Source organism: Homarus americanus, unplaced genomic scaffold (assembly GCF_018991925.1).
Source record: "Homarus americanus isolate GMGI-L3 unplaced genomic scaffold, GMGI_Hamer_2.0 scaffold34360, whole genome shotgun sequence".
Classification (NCBI taxonomy): Eukaryota; Metazoa; Arthropoda; class Malacostraca; order Decapoda; family Nephropidae; genus Homarus; species Homarus americanus.
The window spans coordinates 5331003-5348607 of record NW_024739403.1 but is presented as its reverse complement, the minus strand read 5'-3'; the positions used below and the strand labels follow the sequence as shown (position 1 = coordinate 5348607).

At 42.6% G+C, this 17605-nt stretch overlaps 1 protein-coding gene across 1 annotated transcript in view; it reads right to left on the bottom strand.

The window, feature by feature from the left end:
- LOC121874562 (PDF receptor-like) overlaps positions 1–17342 on the bottom strand; it is a 178288-nt gene extending 160946 nt beyond the window's left edge. The window contains exon 1 of the mRNA XM_042378755.1: positions 16099–17342. The gene's annotated coding sequence lies outside the window, so the exon portion shown is untranslated. The remainder of the gene's footprint in view (positions 1–16098) is intronic.
- Positions 17343–17605: the final 263 nt, after the last annotated feature.

Sequence of the window (17605 nt, the reverse complement as noted above, 5' to 3'; positions counted from 1 at the left end):
AATTTCCCTTAAAGCGACATTTAGTGTTTGAGAGAAGAGTTCTTTTTTCGCTTCTTGGTTCTCTTTCTCCAGGGTTCTTAGACTCGTATTTCAATTCTGGAGATGTGAGAACGCGTCTTAATTGGCTCCGTGGGGGCTCGAAAATACGTTTAATGTCAAAATGATGATGGAATTACAAAGAGATTTTAATTGTTTGTTTTCTCGCTTCTCTAGTTCGCAGGGAAGATAAAATTATGAATATTTTTAGGAATTTGGCGCCAGTGAGAGAGAGAGAGAGAGAGAGAGAGAGAGAGAGAGAGAGAGAGAGAGAGAGAGAGAGAGAGAGAGAGAGAGAGAGAGAGTTTATGAGTGTTATTTCCCAGGTCAGGTGTCGAATTTACAGTAATCAAAGACAAGAGGAGATGATGACGCACAGTTTGTCACCAGGAATGTAACAGCACAGACTATACCTATGTTAAGAATAATAATAATGAAAATTATTATTATTATTATTTCTGTATTATTATTATTTTTATCATCATTATCCTTACTACCATTATCATCATCCTTACTATCATTATCATCATCCTTGGTACCATTATCACCATTCCCCTTACCATTATCACGACCTTTACTGCCAGGAGGCTGAGAAAGGTAAAGGGGTATTGATCGAGCATCTCCACCCTGTACTCACCTAACAATAGTTCATCTTCGTCATCAGTATCATGACTCACGGTCCGCTTCCCATCCTCTGTGGTATGCTAGTCGACCATTTAATTTTTTTTAATGCATACCTCGTCCCGTTTTCTATGTTGAATTTGCTCTATCTCGTTTTCTGTGTTAAATATGCTCTCTCTCTCGTTTTCTGTGTTAAATATGCTCTCTATCTCGTTTTCTGTGTTAAATATGCTCTCTCTCTCTCTCGTTTTCTGTGTTAAATATGCTCTCTCTCTCGTTTTCTGTGTTAAATATGCTCTCTATCTCGTTTTCTGTGTTAAATATGCCTTCTCTGTTTTCTAGTTAAATATGCTCTATCTCGTTTTGTGTTAAATATGCCTCTCTCGTTTTCTGTGTTAAATATGCTCTATCTCGTTTTGTGTTAAATATGCTCTCTCTCGCTTTCTCTGTGTTAAATATGCTCTTATCTCGTTTTGTTAAATATGCCCTCTCTCTGCTCTCTGTGCTAAATATGCTCTCCGTTTTCCGAGTTTTACAACTCTTCTGGTCTTGTTTTCAGTGTCTCTTATGCCATCTTTCAGCGTTTTAGTAATGCCAGAAGAAATTAAGTTGGAGGTTTTAACTCGTAAATCTTAGTGACACATCAATACAGATTAATATCAATAATATCATCATCACACACACACACACACACACACACACACACACACACACACACACACACACACACACACACACACACACACACTTAGGAGTAACAGCCAATGGAGTAATCTTTATTAAAGACATTTACCTCTCGTTGACTGTCAAAGACACTTAACTGGCCCCTAAGGATCAACAATGAAGACGAGAGGATAGGTGGAGATGGTCTCTCTCTGAGGCCTTCACTGACTTCTCATTCACTTTTTAGCGCTCTTTCTCCACCTTTAATTCAATATTTGCGCGCGTGAATATGTGTGTGTGTGTGTGTGTGTGTGTGTGTGTCTTTATTTGCATCTATTTTCATTTAAAACAATATATAGAAAACGAGATACAGTCAAATAAAACACAGAAAACGGCTTGTGTGTGTAGGTAGGTCTTGTGTCGATAAACATCACTCTTATTAATACTGTAATTCAGCAGATCGTTAAGGCAGTTCTCTCTGGTGATTCCAGAGGCTTTTAGAGTTAAGAATGATGATTCGGGTGTTTGTGTATTGTGGGGAGGTGTTTGTGTATTGTGGGAGGTGTTTGTGTAGTGGGGAGGTGTGTTTGTGAGGGGAGGTGTTTGTGTTGTGGGGGAGGTGTTTGTGTTGTGGGGAGGTGTTTGTGTTGTGAGGGAGGTGTTTGTGTTGTGGAGGAGGTGTTTGTGTTGTAGGGGGAGGTGTTTGTGTATTGTGGGGGAGGTGTTTGTGTTGTGGGGTAGGTGTTTGTGTTATGAGGGAGGTGTGTCTGTGTGTGTGTGTAGTGTTAGGATAACAAATTATATAACCGCACTCAACGAGAGGGGGTGCCAACTCACGCAGATATGTAAGTGCCAAGTTTAAACATACATACATACATTACATACATACATACATACATAGGTGCAGGCTTGAACTTACTTACATGACCCGCCCACCATCAGTAATGAATATAATTTATAGCTAACGAAACAAAGAAGGAACCGAAATAAGAAACCAGGAAATACAAAAAAAGAAAAAATATATAAAAAATCCGGAAGAAAGAAAGTAAGTACTGGGGGGAAGAAGTGAGAAAGGGGATGGGGGAAGGATTAGATAATTTTGTGAATAAATTGGATAAGTGAGACAGATAGATAGACAGACATACAGATAAAGACAGATAGAGAGACATGCAGATAAAGACAGATAGACAGACATGCAAATAAATACAGGTAGACAGATAGGCAGACTTAGACAGATAGAAACAGGTAGACAGACATAGTGACCCAGACAGACAGAAAGATGGACAGAGCATATCTAACACCGCCTCTGATCCATCAGGTTTATCTTAATTGACTCATTAATTCTTACGACAGGAAGAGGAAGGCAGGGGAGGGGAGGGGAGAAATGGATAAGGGATGGGAGGGAAATTGAGGAGGGGGATGAGAGGGGAGAAAAATAGGAGGAGAGGAATTGGGAAGGGAAATAAGAAAGGAGATGGGAGAGGTGAGGAAAGAAAGGAAGAGGTTAGGGAGGAGGAGGGAAGAAATAGAAGGGGAGGGGAAGTGAAGTGAGGAAAAAGGAAAAGAGGGGAGGTGAGATGAAAGGAAGAGAGGGTGAAGAAAACGGAAGGGGGTGGGGGTAAGGGAGGGCCAGTGAGGTGAGTGATGGGGAGGTGATGTAAGGTTAGGTAAGGGAAGGAAAGGAAGGGGAGGTGAAGGGGAAAGGAGGTGAGGTGAGGGGAGGAAGTGAAGTGGCTATTGTCAGAGGAGGAGGAGGAGGAGGATAGAAAAAGAAGGTGAGGAGGAGGAAGTGATGGGAGGATAGGAGGAGGAAGGAGTATCAATGAGTGATGGGGAGAAGGAGGACAACGAGAAACAAAAGAAGAAGGAGGATTGAGAGAAGAGAAGAGATGAGAGAGATTAAATAGAGCCCAAATATTCCTCTCCACATACAACACATATATCCAATACCTTTGACCCTGGAAATATAATATAAAAGATACATGTCATGAATATTTTTATGTGTTCCTTTTGTGTTTGTCATCAGCTGATTAATTAAAAGGATTCTCGTCTATTGCCAAATATTCATATGGGAATTTATGACAAAAATAGTTTTACTAATAAATTAAAATAAAATTTCAAATTAAGCAAATTAAAATAATATGTTTATTTATATGATTATTTTTTTTTTTTTTTTGTACCTTTTCGATCTCTGACTATTCTGCTCGTCCTGGACTATCCTCGCCTATTTATGGTCATCATGTTTCATGTTTCAAATTAAGTTAGGTTAGGTTAGGGTAGGGTAGGTTAAGGACTTGGATCCTTGTTATTACAGGTTGATCTCGTTATATATTACTGTCTTAAAGTTGTACGTCTTGCCTAAAACACACACACACACACACATCCATCTATTTCTCTGTATCTACCTGTATGGTGAGGGGCTGGCCCGTCATTAGAGCGAGGGTCAGCCACCTCTACCTCCCATGTCTCGTTCCCAACTATTAAGTGGTCTTGTGGTGAGGTTAGGTCAGGGGCCACCATTCTCACTTGCTTTCATCTCTTGCTCTTCAGTCACCCGGACAGACACACTAAACGACTTCGGGTGTTCCTGTTGGAGGGAGTGTGGCTGGACCAACCACACTCCGTCCTGTGGTGGCTGGCGGACAGTGTGAAGACATATAAACGGGAGTTCTATGATTGGCAAAAACATTAAAGAAAATATTGAAATTTATGTAAAACGGAATCTAAGATATATTGGACATGAGGGATATTGGTAGAAATATCAATATGTATTACTGAGTGTATCAGGACCAAGGGGAAGCAGAGACTGGGATGGATGAAATAAATTTAAGAGATGAAGTCCCTGGTGAGATGCTAAACTAGGGAACATTTGTAACGACACACCAGGAACTTTTAACGGAGCACCGTGACACACACACACACACTCATTTATATATATATATATATATATATATATATATATATATATATATATATATATATATATATATATATATATATATATATATATATACACAGGGCCGTCCCTAGGAGGGTGCGGGGCCCCACACTAGTGTCAGATTATGCGGTCAGCGGAACCCACCCCCACTAACCCCCATGGGACTGTCGCTATGAGTGGTAAGGTCACGGTTGCGATGGTGGCGTAAGCCGTCAAGTCAGATTAACCAGTCAACAGGTAATGTGTCCGAGGTAACTGGGTCTAGTGCTGGGCCCCAGGCGGTCGCCCCTGTTCGCCCCCTAAAGGACGGGCCTGTATATATATATATATATATATATATATATATATATATATATATATATATATATATATATATATATATATATATATATATATATATATATATATATATATATATATATATATGAAGGACACCCACGTGTGCAGGCACTAGCCACTGACCCTCTACAGCGTGGTGAGACTTAAATATTTACCCTCACATCCACCAATTCGATTCACCAGCTGGGCTGGGGGCATACACAAACACACGTAAAGTGTGTGTGTGTGTGTGTGTTTGGAGGTGTTCTCTTTCTACTATACCAAAACGTGTTAGGACTAAATTGGTCTTCTCCACGAAGACAGATTCTTAACCTTAACAGTTTTCATTATGCCTTGGATACAAGAACGTGAACAGCTGACTCACTCAAGTTGTCACATAGAAATAAAGCTACAAATGATCCCCCTTAAGATATCTTCCTAAGTGAGGGTCTGAAATGTTTTCCGGCAATGGGTCGCAGCTTCTATGAGCCGGTTAAATGCGTTCCCGCGTCTTGATTTAGGAGGTAAAAGTAACGCATCATCCAACCTAGCTGCTTCCTCACGATCTATTTTCATGGTGGAACTTAAGTGAGCTATTTAGATCCCGTATCCTGTTGCCAGTTTAAGGCTCAACATTTAACCCCGTCAGTATTTGAGAATGTCTCCTTACCTCCTCTCATTGACACTTAAAGGGGAAAGTTTCACACTAAACTTTGAGAATCTATTAACTGATCAAAGCCTCTCGATTCACACGTAGGAAGTTAGGGGAAAATTTTTTAACTTGTGATTTTGGGAGGTAATGGAGGCAATGGGCCAGGGGGAGAGATTTATATCTTTATTGGCCGTATTGATGGGAGTGTGAGGAGCCGATTATGGCGGAGGGGTGGGCGAGGGGAGGTAGAGAGGGAGGATGGAAGATGAGACGGGTAGTGAGAGGGATGGTAGGAGAGGGCAGGAAGAGAAGGGGGGAGAGGGGAAAGGGGGATGGAATATAAGGTGAGAGAGGGGGGGGATGAGAATGGGGAGGGGGAGAGGCGGGAAAGAGGAGAGGGGTTGTGAGGTGAGAGAGAAAGAGAAGGGGAAGGGGAAGGGGAAGGATCAGGAACCACGATGGAGAAGAAAGAGAGGGGATGAGGAAATGGCAAGGAAAACGGAGAGAGAGAGAGAGAGAGATAAATGAAATCACTTGAACCAGTAATTCACAGCATCAGTTCAGTGTGTCAGAATAAATCGTTTTCATCCTTCTCTATGGCAAAAAAATAAATAAAATAAATACAAACAACAACAACAACAACTCTTTCATATCCCGACGTCATGAGGTGATTTGGCGATAATCCCGTTAGATAAAAAAAAAGAAAATCGAATAAAGGTATTTTGGACACGAAAAGTTAACTATTTAGAATTAGTGATTCAGTTTAATAATTGATAAGTGTTTAAATAATAATAATAATAAATAATAATCGATGGACGTGGAGTTTGTTTCAGGCGTAGATTAAATGGATAAAAATTAGTGTTGCCTTAATCGTCAAAATCTGAATGTGTGCGAGTAAGGAATATTTTGTTTGTAGCATGACAGATTTCCTCCTATATGGACGACAGATTTTCTCTTTGTGTGTCTGGCGGATTTTTTCTTACAATGCATATGACAGATTTTCTCTAAAGCCAAGTGGACTATACACCCCCTCCTCCCTTCCCCTCCCATCCCCCCACCCTCACCTCCCCCCATCCCCCTCCTCCCCTCCCATCCCCCACCCTCACCTCCCCTTCCCTCCCTCCCCTCCCCTCCCATTAATACGAGTGATGGTGAACAATATGGCATCAAATTTACGCTGAGACTCTACCATAACTCTAGCGTTGTTTTAGTCTGAATGAAAGGGGGAAAATAATTGACGTACGAATAATTGAGACGTTGAGATCCGCATGTTTGAGAGAGAGAGAGAGAGACGAGTAGGACTTGTAGAAGAAAAGATAGAGAGAAAGAGAACCAAGTGAGACAAATGAGAGAAAATGTCTTTGTGTGTGTGTGTGTGTAAGAGAGAGAGAGGAGAGTGAGTTTGGTCAAGTGTTTGATCATCACGAGGGGGATAGACACACTACCTGTACTAATCAAATACAGGTCCACTCTAGTATGGGTTACCTCTCTCTCTCTCTCTCTCTCTCTCTCTCTCTCTCTCTCTCTCTCTCTCTCTTTCTTCTCCTTTATCTCTCACATTTTTCTCACTCATTTTTTCTCTAATTTTTTCACTTTTTATCAATTATCTCTCTCTCTCTCTCTCTCTCTCTCTCTCTCTCTCTCTCTCTCTCTCTCTCTCTCTCTCTCTCTCTCTCTCTCTCTCTCTCTCCCCCCCCCTTTACAAACACCTGTCATTTAAAATTTTTCACTCATACGATTTATTTAACGAGATTAATCCAGTCAGAGCTTTGGTCACGTGTAACAGCTACGACCAATCTCATCCAAGCGTATAAATGATTTTTATAAGCTTAGCCAATCAGATTCTTGATTTCAACATATAGCCAATCATGCCTTTGGTTATAAAGAATTTTTTAAGCTTGGCCAAATTGGTTTCGCTGTTACATCAGAGTTTATTCGACCAATCAACAACCAATTTACATAGCACGCACAAGTGGTGTTTGACCAATCAGACCGCCGCAGACATAGCAGGTATCGGGTCGAGCCTATCATAATCCTCTATACAAAGCAAAGATCACGGTCAACCAATCAGAGTGCCGCAAATGTAGACAATATTATGTTTAGCCACTTTCGATCAGTCGGCGCTTCGATCACTAATGACTTAGTAAATTTTAGAAGATAATCTTGTATTATTATTTATTTTTTCATACGGTTTGTGATCTGTAGTCTACCTTTCCTGTACTCTGTATGTCCCGGCTTATCTACCTATCCATCTATCTATTAATCCATTTATCCATCTATCTACCATTCCATATATCCATCCATCTACCATCCCATATATCCATCCATCTACCAATCCATATATTCACCCATGTGCCAACACGCTCCACACGTCACAAACTGAGCTGGACATTACACGTGAGAACATCTTGTCAAATCTTGCAGCTATCGCCTCAACTTCCCCCTTTGTTTCAAGTCCGTTCTGCGTCTTAACTCATGAATATTAACACAGCGTTCATCCTCCTCCCTAAGCTCACCTACACGCTTACCCCAGCCTTCACCGATACTGCAGATGATGACGTGGTACAAGGTTGTTCTCTCCCCCTCTTACTCCCACACATCAAGAGGCCCTCGGTCCTCTCAACTCTCAAGAATCGTTACCGTGACTTCATCTGTTACTTTAGGATAACACTGTTACACCTCACCAACAACAGCTCCGTTATATCCATTGTAAAAATTGTCAATAATTCGTAGATAACTTGTGCGTTAACTCCTCCCTTATTCTCCCCCTGTAAGCTCTTTGTAACCGACTATCTCCCGCCCGCCATTCATTATGTTATGTATGTACCACTAATAATTGTGTGTGTTTTAATGTTAATGACTGCTGTATTATGTCAATACACCATCAATTATTATTATTATTATTATTATTATTATTATTATTATTATTATTATTATTATTATTATTATTCATTACCAGTATTATTATTATAAATCAGTTATCCTCACGCACCTCAGATTATATTCCAGGGTAAGAAACACATCAGTTCTGTAGCATAAAAATCTGATGTTCCTTGTTTATAAGGTTTTATATGACACACACACACACACACACACACACACACACACACACACACACACACACACACGTGATGGATCGGATGTCAGACCCCTGACATCTGCGGATGCGGATGTGAAAAGTTGACATCCCTGGGCGCGACAGTGCTGTTGTTGTCACCAGCGGCCGCCGGTCGGTATGTTATTCCGTGTACCACAACACAGACCAAATCGGCCCACCTCGTCAGGCTTCAGGACCACTGACACCAAGGTTGACACTTGACAAAGAGTAAGACTAAGTAGCGTTAACGATATAATGTTATGACCGCGTTACAACAACACCTAAGGTCATTAAGCGCACAATAAGTTAAGTAATTACATAATTATCTCGACAAAAAATATAAGATATAAAACTCTGTTAACCTGTGACACTAAATTATAGAGCCAGATGGTAGTTGAGGAGACTGGCAACACGGATGTAACCCCAACTGAAACTCATTGTGATCAATTGTGCTATATATTCCACTACTGACACCAACATGGTGTTCTTTACCCTTGAATATTATGACACACTCGGGGTTGACACTCTGGTTGGCACCCACCTTGGTTCAGCAGGACACCAACGAAACTCTTTCTACAGTTATTAAAGAGTTTGTCGTCAACTGATCATGGTTCTCATTCACCCGCCTCACGCTCTACGACTCTAAGATATATATTAAGGTTCGGTAACATGAGGGTACAAAAGTTACTGCCGGCCGTGTGTTAATATGATGTTAATACTGATTAATTAACTTTACCTTCAGCTATGATCATGTGAGTCAGAGAGACGATGTGTGTTGCGACAGAGTGACGGTATGTGCTGTGACAGAGAGACTGTGTTACGACAGAGAGACTGTGGTCCGACAGAGATGGTGTGTGCTGCGACAGAGAGACGGTGTGTGTTGCAACCGAGAGACGGTATGTGCTGTGACAGAGAGACTGTGTGTTACGACAGAGAGACTGTGGTCCGACAGAGATGGTGTGTGCTGCGACAGAGAGACGGGTGTGTGCTGCGACAGAGAGACGGTGTGTGTTGCAACCGAGAGACGGTATGTGCTGTGACAGAGAGACTGTGTGTTACGACAGAGAGACTGTGGTCCGACAGAGATGGTGTGTGCTGCGACAGAGAGACGGTGTGTGTTGCAACCGAGAGACGGGTGTGTTGCGACAGAGAGACGTGTGTGTTACGACAGAGAGACGGTGTGAGTTGCGACAGTGAGACGGTGTGTTGCGACAGAGAAACGGTGTGTGTTGCGACAGAGAAACGGTGTGTGTTGCGACAGAGACGATATGTGTTGCGACAGAGATACGGTATGTATTGCGACAGAGAGACGGTTTATGTTGCGACAGAGACGATATGTGTTGCGACAGAGGCGGTATGTGTTGCGACAGAGATACGGTATGTATTGCGACAGAGAGACGGTTTATGTTGCGACAGAGGCGGTATGTGTTGCGACAGAGAGACGATATGTGTTGCGACAGAGGCTTACATTCATTAGAGAGGCGTAGAGTTAGGGGAGATATGATAGAGGTGTACAAGTGGGTAAGTGGGATTAACAAGGGTAAAATGGAAGATGTTCTGAAGCTCAGTAATAACGAAATAACTAGAACAAATGGCTTTAAATTAGATAAATTCCGATTCAGAAAGGATATAGGCAAGCACTGGTTTGGTAATAGAGTTGTGGATATGTGGAATAGGCTACCGAGTGCTATAGTAGGATCGGGGACGCTAGGGAGCTTCAAGACGAAGTTGGATAGGCACATGGAAGTGCTGGGATGGGTGTGAAAGGGATCTGCCCTGTATGGGCCAGTCGGCCTCCTGCAGTATCCCACTTTCTTATGTTCTTATGTTCTTATGACAGAGACGGTATGTGTTGCGACAGAGACGGTATGTGTTGCGGCAGAGAGACGGTGTGTTGCGACAGAAACGGTATGTGTTGCAACAGAGAGACGGTGTGTTGCGACAGAGACGGTGAGTGTTGCAACAGAGAGACGGTATGTGTTGCGACAGAGACGGTATGTGTTGCGACAGAGACGGTATGTGTTGTGACAGAGAGACGGTGAGTGTTGCGAAAGAGAGACGGTATGTGTTGTGACAGGGTGACGGTGAGTGTTGCGAAAGAGAGACGGTATGTGTTGCGACAGGGAGACGGTGAGTGTTGCGACAGAGAGACGGTGAGTGTTGCGACAGAGACGGTGAGTGTTGCGAGAGACGGTGAGTGTTGCGACAGAGAGACGGTATGTGTTGCGACAGAAAGACGGTATGTGTTGCGACAGAGACGGTATGTGTTGCGACAGGGTGACGGTGAGTGTTGCGACAGAGAGACGGTGTGTGTTGCGTAAAATTCCTTACCATTAACCATAAAAATTACCTTCCTGCGTTCCAGCGAGGGGGGGGGGGTTAAAAACATTGTATGCAAAAATGTGGCGCGATACTTGGCGAGTTTAAGATAGAATTTTAGCTTTATATAGGAGTTACTGCGCCGCCTTGAATAATTCCCGGGCATTGTCTTGTGAGTGATATCATCTTAAGAGTGTTGACTATTGTGAAAGAATTAAAAGATACGGCACTCGGAGTTATGTTTCTCTTGGGTTAATTTTGTTAAGAAGAGTTGGCTGAAGTGAAAGAACATCAGGAGATTTAATTAATTTTTAGGAGTTTTGGTGTTTAAAAAAAAAAGCATATATATATAAAAACATGTTCGATTCACAAGAACTTTTTTAATGACTTTAAAAAAAATCCGGTAATCAGTTTTTAGACACGTGCGTTTGAGGGAAGGTTGTGAAGAATCTGTTGAATCCACTCATAGCGTGTGTGTGTGTGTGTAATAATAATAATAATAATAATAATTAACGGTTTATTGAAAGAGCTTGGCAGCCAGAAGGCTGAAAATATACAGTTACATATTTGGGGAATGGGTTACGAATTACAAATAATATACAAGTAACATAAGTGACACAAATAAGACATATAATAACTAGATGGGGAAAAGCTCAAACTACAGTTCATTTCAACATAGTGACAGTGTCAGGAGCAGTGTTTACTGGGAGTGAATACACTGATTTATTACAAGTTATTGATAATCTTTACAATGGTTGGGACTGGGCTGTTCTTATAGCGATCAGTTCGTGCACGTATGGGCTGGATGCGGTTGTGGTGTCGAACAGCAATTCTCGGACAAGGGATCTCAGGTGGTAGTAGGAGCCGGTGTCGGGGATGGTGTAGAAGCTTCTTACCAAATTTGCAGATGAGGTCGTGGTGATGGTCAGTGAGAGTCGAAAGGGTCAGTGTGTTGAGCGCTTCTTGATATGTGGAGTAGGAAGGGGAGAGAATAATCTTGCATGCCCTCTTTTGCACTTTTTCTAGGCGTTTACGTTGTGTGGCATTTAGGGAGGAAGACCAGGTGGGGGAGGCATAGGTGAGCTTGGGAAGTATGAATGTTGTGTAAACACTGAGGAGCTCGTGTGCAGGAACTCCGAGGGACTTGAGTCGGCGGAGGAGGTGGAGACGGAAACTGGAGGATTTGACAACTTCACTGACGTGTGGTTTCCAATTTAGTTTGCTGTCTATGGTGACGCCGAGGAGCTTCGTGGAATCTACAACCTGGAGTGTGTTCGGACCTAGAGTAATGGAAGGAGGTGGGACAATGTCGGAGGAGAGGTTGATGTGCATAACCATGGTCTTGGTATGGTTGATGGTGACATGGTTGTTGGTGGCCCAGTTTTGGAGACTGTTCAATAAATCCTGAAGGGCGGTATAGTTGGAGCAGTAGAATTGTTGACGCTGATCCCAATGGTGGAGTTGTCGACATATTTCCAGCGAGCGGGGGTTTCTCTTAGGGCATCATTGATGAGCATAAGGAAGCAGAGTGGTCCCATCTTGGTGCCTTTGGGGACGCCACAGGTGAGTGACTGAAAGGTGGAGACAGCCCCTCGGAAGCGTACAGCTTGGCGTCGGTCACTGAGGAAGTCTGTAAGCCATGGTATAAGACTTCTCCGAAGCCCGAGGTCAATAGTTTTGTTGATGATTATATTGTGGTCGACTAGGTCGAACGCTTTAGTGAAATCACTGCTGGGCGACAGTTAAGAGACGATTTTCAGTTTTCGAGATGGCGGTATATGTAATCGAGAAAGCTGGACAAGACAGTGAGTGGTGGAGGAAGTTTTCGCGTTGCCAAATTGTTGGAGGGTCTACGACTCCTGCAATATCAGCATAAGCCCAGTCGAACACAAAACTTTCACAGATTAGGCTGGGTATTGGGGTGATTGCAATAGGTCGTAGCTGATTTAAGGATTGTGGGCTGGTTGACTTGGGCACTGGTGACACATAAGAGGTCTTCCAGTGTGTGTGTGTGTGTGTGTGTGTGTGTGTGTGTGTGTGGGTGGAAGAAGTGTACCCAGAGAAATATAAAACTTTTCTGACATGTTTGAATCTTAAGATTTTATTATTTTTTTTTTATTTAAGAATATATCAAAACATTTATTATTCGTGTTTTTAGTTCACAATCTGGCATGGACAAGTGGATATACTCCCAGAGATTTATAATATGTTTTTCAAAAATCTTTTGAAATTCATACTTTAGAAATTGTATAATTTTGATTACAGTACTGTAAAAATTTCTCTGGGAAAATATATTCAAAGGATTCTATTATTTCCTTAGAAAATATGATACTTTGTAAATATATTTCAAGAGAAAAGATTTTACTGAATTAAGGTTAAGAGAGAGAGAGAGAGAGAGAGAGAGAGAGAGAGAGAGAGAGAGAGAGAGAGAGAGAGAGAGCTGCCCATGAACTTGGGTCGGTCTGGCAAGCGATCGTGTTTACTGCCATTGAAGTGTGAGTGTGCGTGCACGTGTTTTGTGCGTGCGCGCGTATGTGTGTGTGTGTGTGTGTGTGTGTGTGTGTGTGTGTGTGTGTGTCAACGTAAGGGATGTTTATATTTCAAGTGCTAAAGTATAATGGATTTGCCTAGACTTAAGAAAAATATAGACATACTAACGTAAATCCTTATTAGATTTCTTACTTAAAATCGATTGACCTAAACTTTAGAATATTTTAGGGATTTAAAGGGATAACTTTACCTGTTTAATTACTTGAAATCAATCCGCGTAAACTCATGAATATTTTAGGCATTAAAATATAATTTCTAAATTATTTCGAGCTTGAAATCGATTTTTGAAAACCTTTAAGTAAAGTTAAGAAAATCCTTCATTCTATTCTCTCTAATATATTTCTTGAGAGAGAGAGAGAGAGAGAGAGAGAGAGAGTTTGTGAAGGTCGACCCCGCCCTCTCCATCGTCACGGCCGCCCACTCGATCACACCTTGAAGGTCGTCCTCAGAGCGTCTTAGAACTCCTCACTGTTTACTCCTGCGGTTGACGATGCGACTCGGGGCGTTAGAGAGAGATCAAACCCTCCCAGGCCTTGTGTCACCCTTTGTTGTGTGTGTGTGTGTCTGTCCGCCCGTCCTTTTGTGTGCCTGTCCCCCTGTTTTCTGTTCGTCCATATGTCCGTCTGTTCATCTCTTTCTTTCTTTCTCTTTCTTTCTTTCTTTCTTTCTTTCTTTCTTTCTTCTTTCTATCTATCCTTTCTTACTCACTATTCTTTCTTCCATTCATCTATACTCCATTGCCCCGTCCTTTTCTTCCTTACGTAAACAAGTTTTTTTCTCACAGACTCAGCGGAATACTCTGAAACTGTGTAGAGGGGAAGGGGGGTGGGGGGAGGGGGGGGCGAGGGGAGGTACTATTTGCCAAACTGATGGTTATTGAACCCTCATTATGGGATAATATATTTGAGTGTATAAACATTGGTATAAGGAACCTAATCTTATAATGTAGGTAGTGTGTGTGGTCAGTACAGTATAGCCAAGGGGTGTATAATATGGTGACAGTATAGCCAAGGGGATGTATAATATGGTGACAGTATAGCCAAGGGGTGTATAATATAGCAACAGTATAGCCAAGGGAATGTATAATATGGTAACAGTATAGCCAAGGGGTGTATAATATAGCAACAGTATAGCCAAGGGGATGTATAATATGGTGACAGTATAGCCAAATGGGTGTATAATATGGTAACAGTATAGCCAAGGGGTGTATAATATAGCAACAGTATAGCCAAGGGGATGTATAATATGGTGACAGTATAGCCAAGGGGTGTATAATATAGCAACAGTATAGCCAAGGGGATGTATAATATGGTGACAGTATAGCCAAATGGGTGTATAATATGGTAACAGTATAGCCAAGGGGTGTATATAATATGGCGACAGTATAGCCAAGGGAGATATTATACAACATTCTCCCTCTACTATCCTAACCTCAGAGAACTGTAGAGTCAGACAACAAGCCACCAAATTGCCCTAGCAGGACGACCCATAGCAAGACGACCCATAGCAAGACGACCTCTAGCAAGACTACCCATAGTAGGATGACCTCTAGCAAGACGACCCATAGCAAGACGACCTCTAGCAAGACTACCCATAGTAGGATGACCTCTAGCAAGACGACCTATAGGAAGACGACCCATAGTAGGATGACCTCTAGCAAGACGACCTATAGCAAGACGACCCATAGTAGGATGACCTCTAGCAAGACGACCTATAGCAAGACGACCTATAGTAGGATAAACTCTACTGACAGCTGGACACCTACTGGTTCTTTAAGCCACTCGAATCCCTTTTTTTCTAACCCCGGATGCCGCCTTGTATCTGTCTCTCGTTCTGGCTGGCTCTTTGTGCGTAACTAACTATCGTACGTCGTCACACATTCCGCAGCTGAACCGCAGGTATGTGATTCGGTAAACACCACCAGACCTGCCCAAGTGTACACATTACTATACATGTTAGGGAGATGGGGAGGTTCTTCACGCCATCACCCGATACTTCCTGAAAATACCATCACTCGTATTTTGAATTTTGGCCTAGAAGGAAAATAAAACTTAAAAAAAAATATTCCTTCCCCCAAAATAGCATTAAAATTGACTGTTATTTTAGTGATTCACCTTTTAATGAGATGTATTACTATATGCAATTGCTTCTTAATTATTGGTATCATGATTGTTAGCTACGTCTAGTTAGTCCAGATTATGTCTTTCCTGATCTTACTTACGAGGAAGTTTTTGTGTATTTCTCTGACGCTAAAGGAAACCAGTGTGTCTGTTGTTACGAACTGTATGTCGGTCATCTCTTTCTTTTAATTTTTCTCTCAGTGCGGACTTAGAAGCGAGGGGCCACATATTCTGAAAAAATTCTTAAGTTGATTTATTTTTCGTAACCTGAAGTGAAAACGCATAACTTAACCTGACCTAACTTTACGTAACCTTACCAAACTTAATTTTATGTAATCTAACCAAACTTAACTTTAAATAACCTAACTTAACTTTGGGTAACCTAACTTAACTTTGAGTAACCTAACCTAACCTAACTTAACTTGACGTAACAATTTAACTTAACTTTGCGTAACCTAACCTAACCTTACTGAACTTATCCGTCTTAATGTTGACCATGTTATACTTGTATTTCACTTTTGAGGTAATTTTTGTTGCGTGGTTTATGATTAGAAGGTTTAGTGTTTTTTTTTTTTTTTTTTAAGAATTTTTGGGGAGTGTTGGAAAGTATAATGTGATATTTACCTGTTGACACGATTTTAATTGGTGATATTTTGTTTCTCGGGTGATTTTGTTTTTGTTTCCCAGGTAATATTTATATAATTATTCCTTAGAATTTTATGGTTTCTGGATTTTTATTTATTTTTTACTTTAGTAATTATAGAAACTGAAGTGTGGTATTTACCTAGACAGACGAATGCTGGGGCAGCGGGGGGCAGGAACAGCAGCGGCAGCAGGTGCAGTAGGGCAGAGAGCATGATGGTAATAACAGCCGCTCAACAGCAACAACGACAACAACCACACCACCACCAGCACGCCAAACTGGTTAGTTCAGCGTGCGTGGAGCGGGGCGCGTGGAGCGGGTCACCTCTGGACAACACTTGGGTATAACACTAGGCATAAGTCCCTTTCTGGTAGTGTTATACGCAGTAGCCCCTGTCTAGTAGTGTTATATAGCCCCCTTCTGTCTGTGATCCACATTTGGACTCTTCGTACACTAGGAAGTAACCCTTTTCTGTCAGGGTTCCTCAATCGGGCCTTTTCTCAACACCCTGAACACTGGCTCTGGCTCTGTCTCAACGCTGGGAAGTTCATCGTCCCCAACAGGAGTTGTTGAGCCTTCATCAAACAGTGTTCCGCTACAGACACTTTCTTGACTCCCAGGGCTGAGGGCCAAGCACTTGGACGTGTTCCTTTTCAAGCAGGACCTCCAGTTGAGGGTTCAGGAGAAGGTGGGGGAGTAGGATTGGAGGTGAGGGAAGAGGCGGAGGGTAGGATGAGGTGGAGGAGGAGGAAGGGGATGAGGGGCAGGATGAGGAGGAAGAGGTTAAGGAGGAACTGTTGTTGATGCTATCCAATCATCGCGCCGCAGGAATTAACGCGTAAGTGACTCCACCGCCTTATGTCCCCATGACCACTGTCGCACTCACCATGATCATTAAGTCCGGGGTGCTCCTCCACACACACACACGCACACACACATGCACACACGCACACGCAAACACACACACTAAAAATACCGAGGTCCGACGCACCTTGACCGGCCGACGGATCAGCTGACACCTGTCGCACCGTTCTACTTCATTTCTGTTAATTTTTCAGTGTCCGTCTTTCTTTTAAAAAAGTTATTAACTACAGCACTGGTATCTCACTTCACGACGAGTCACTGGGGAGTGCTGAGGGGTAGAAGGTCGTCTTGGTGGTGTCGTTGTTGGTGTCTCCACGACGTGTCATTTTACATCGACCTCTAAAGACACCACGACGGAGGAGGTGGTGTGTATGCGTGTGCGAGTCCACCCCTTGTGTGTGTGTATGAGACGCGGTGGGGAGTTGTATCACAGTTTCTATGTTTTCCCCTCGCAGGCGTGTAAGGTGCGGGATGGGGGAGAGAAGGAGCAGCACGCGCCGGGCCAGGTGACTGTCTGTGAGGCTACGGGTGGGCCAGGCGTGTGTGTATGAGTGTGAGTGTGTGTGTGGGGCGGGAGGGGACGGCGCGCGCGCTCTCTCATACTCACACACACACACACACACACACACACACACACACACGCGTCAGTTGTAGAACACTACCATCTGCTGCCCTTGCTATCCCACCAACTTACACCGTGTTGCTGCTGTCACTGTTGCCAATACTACTGCCGCTGTTGTCATTACCTCTACTAGTACTACTACTTTTTTTTTTTATAATAGTG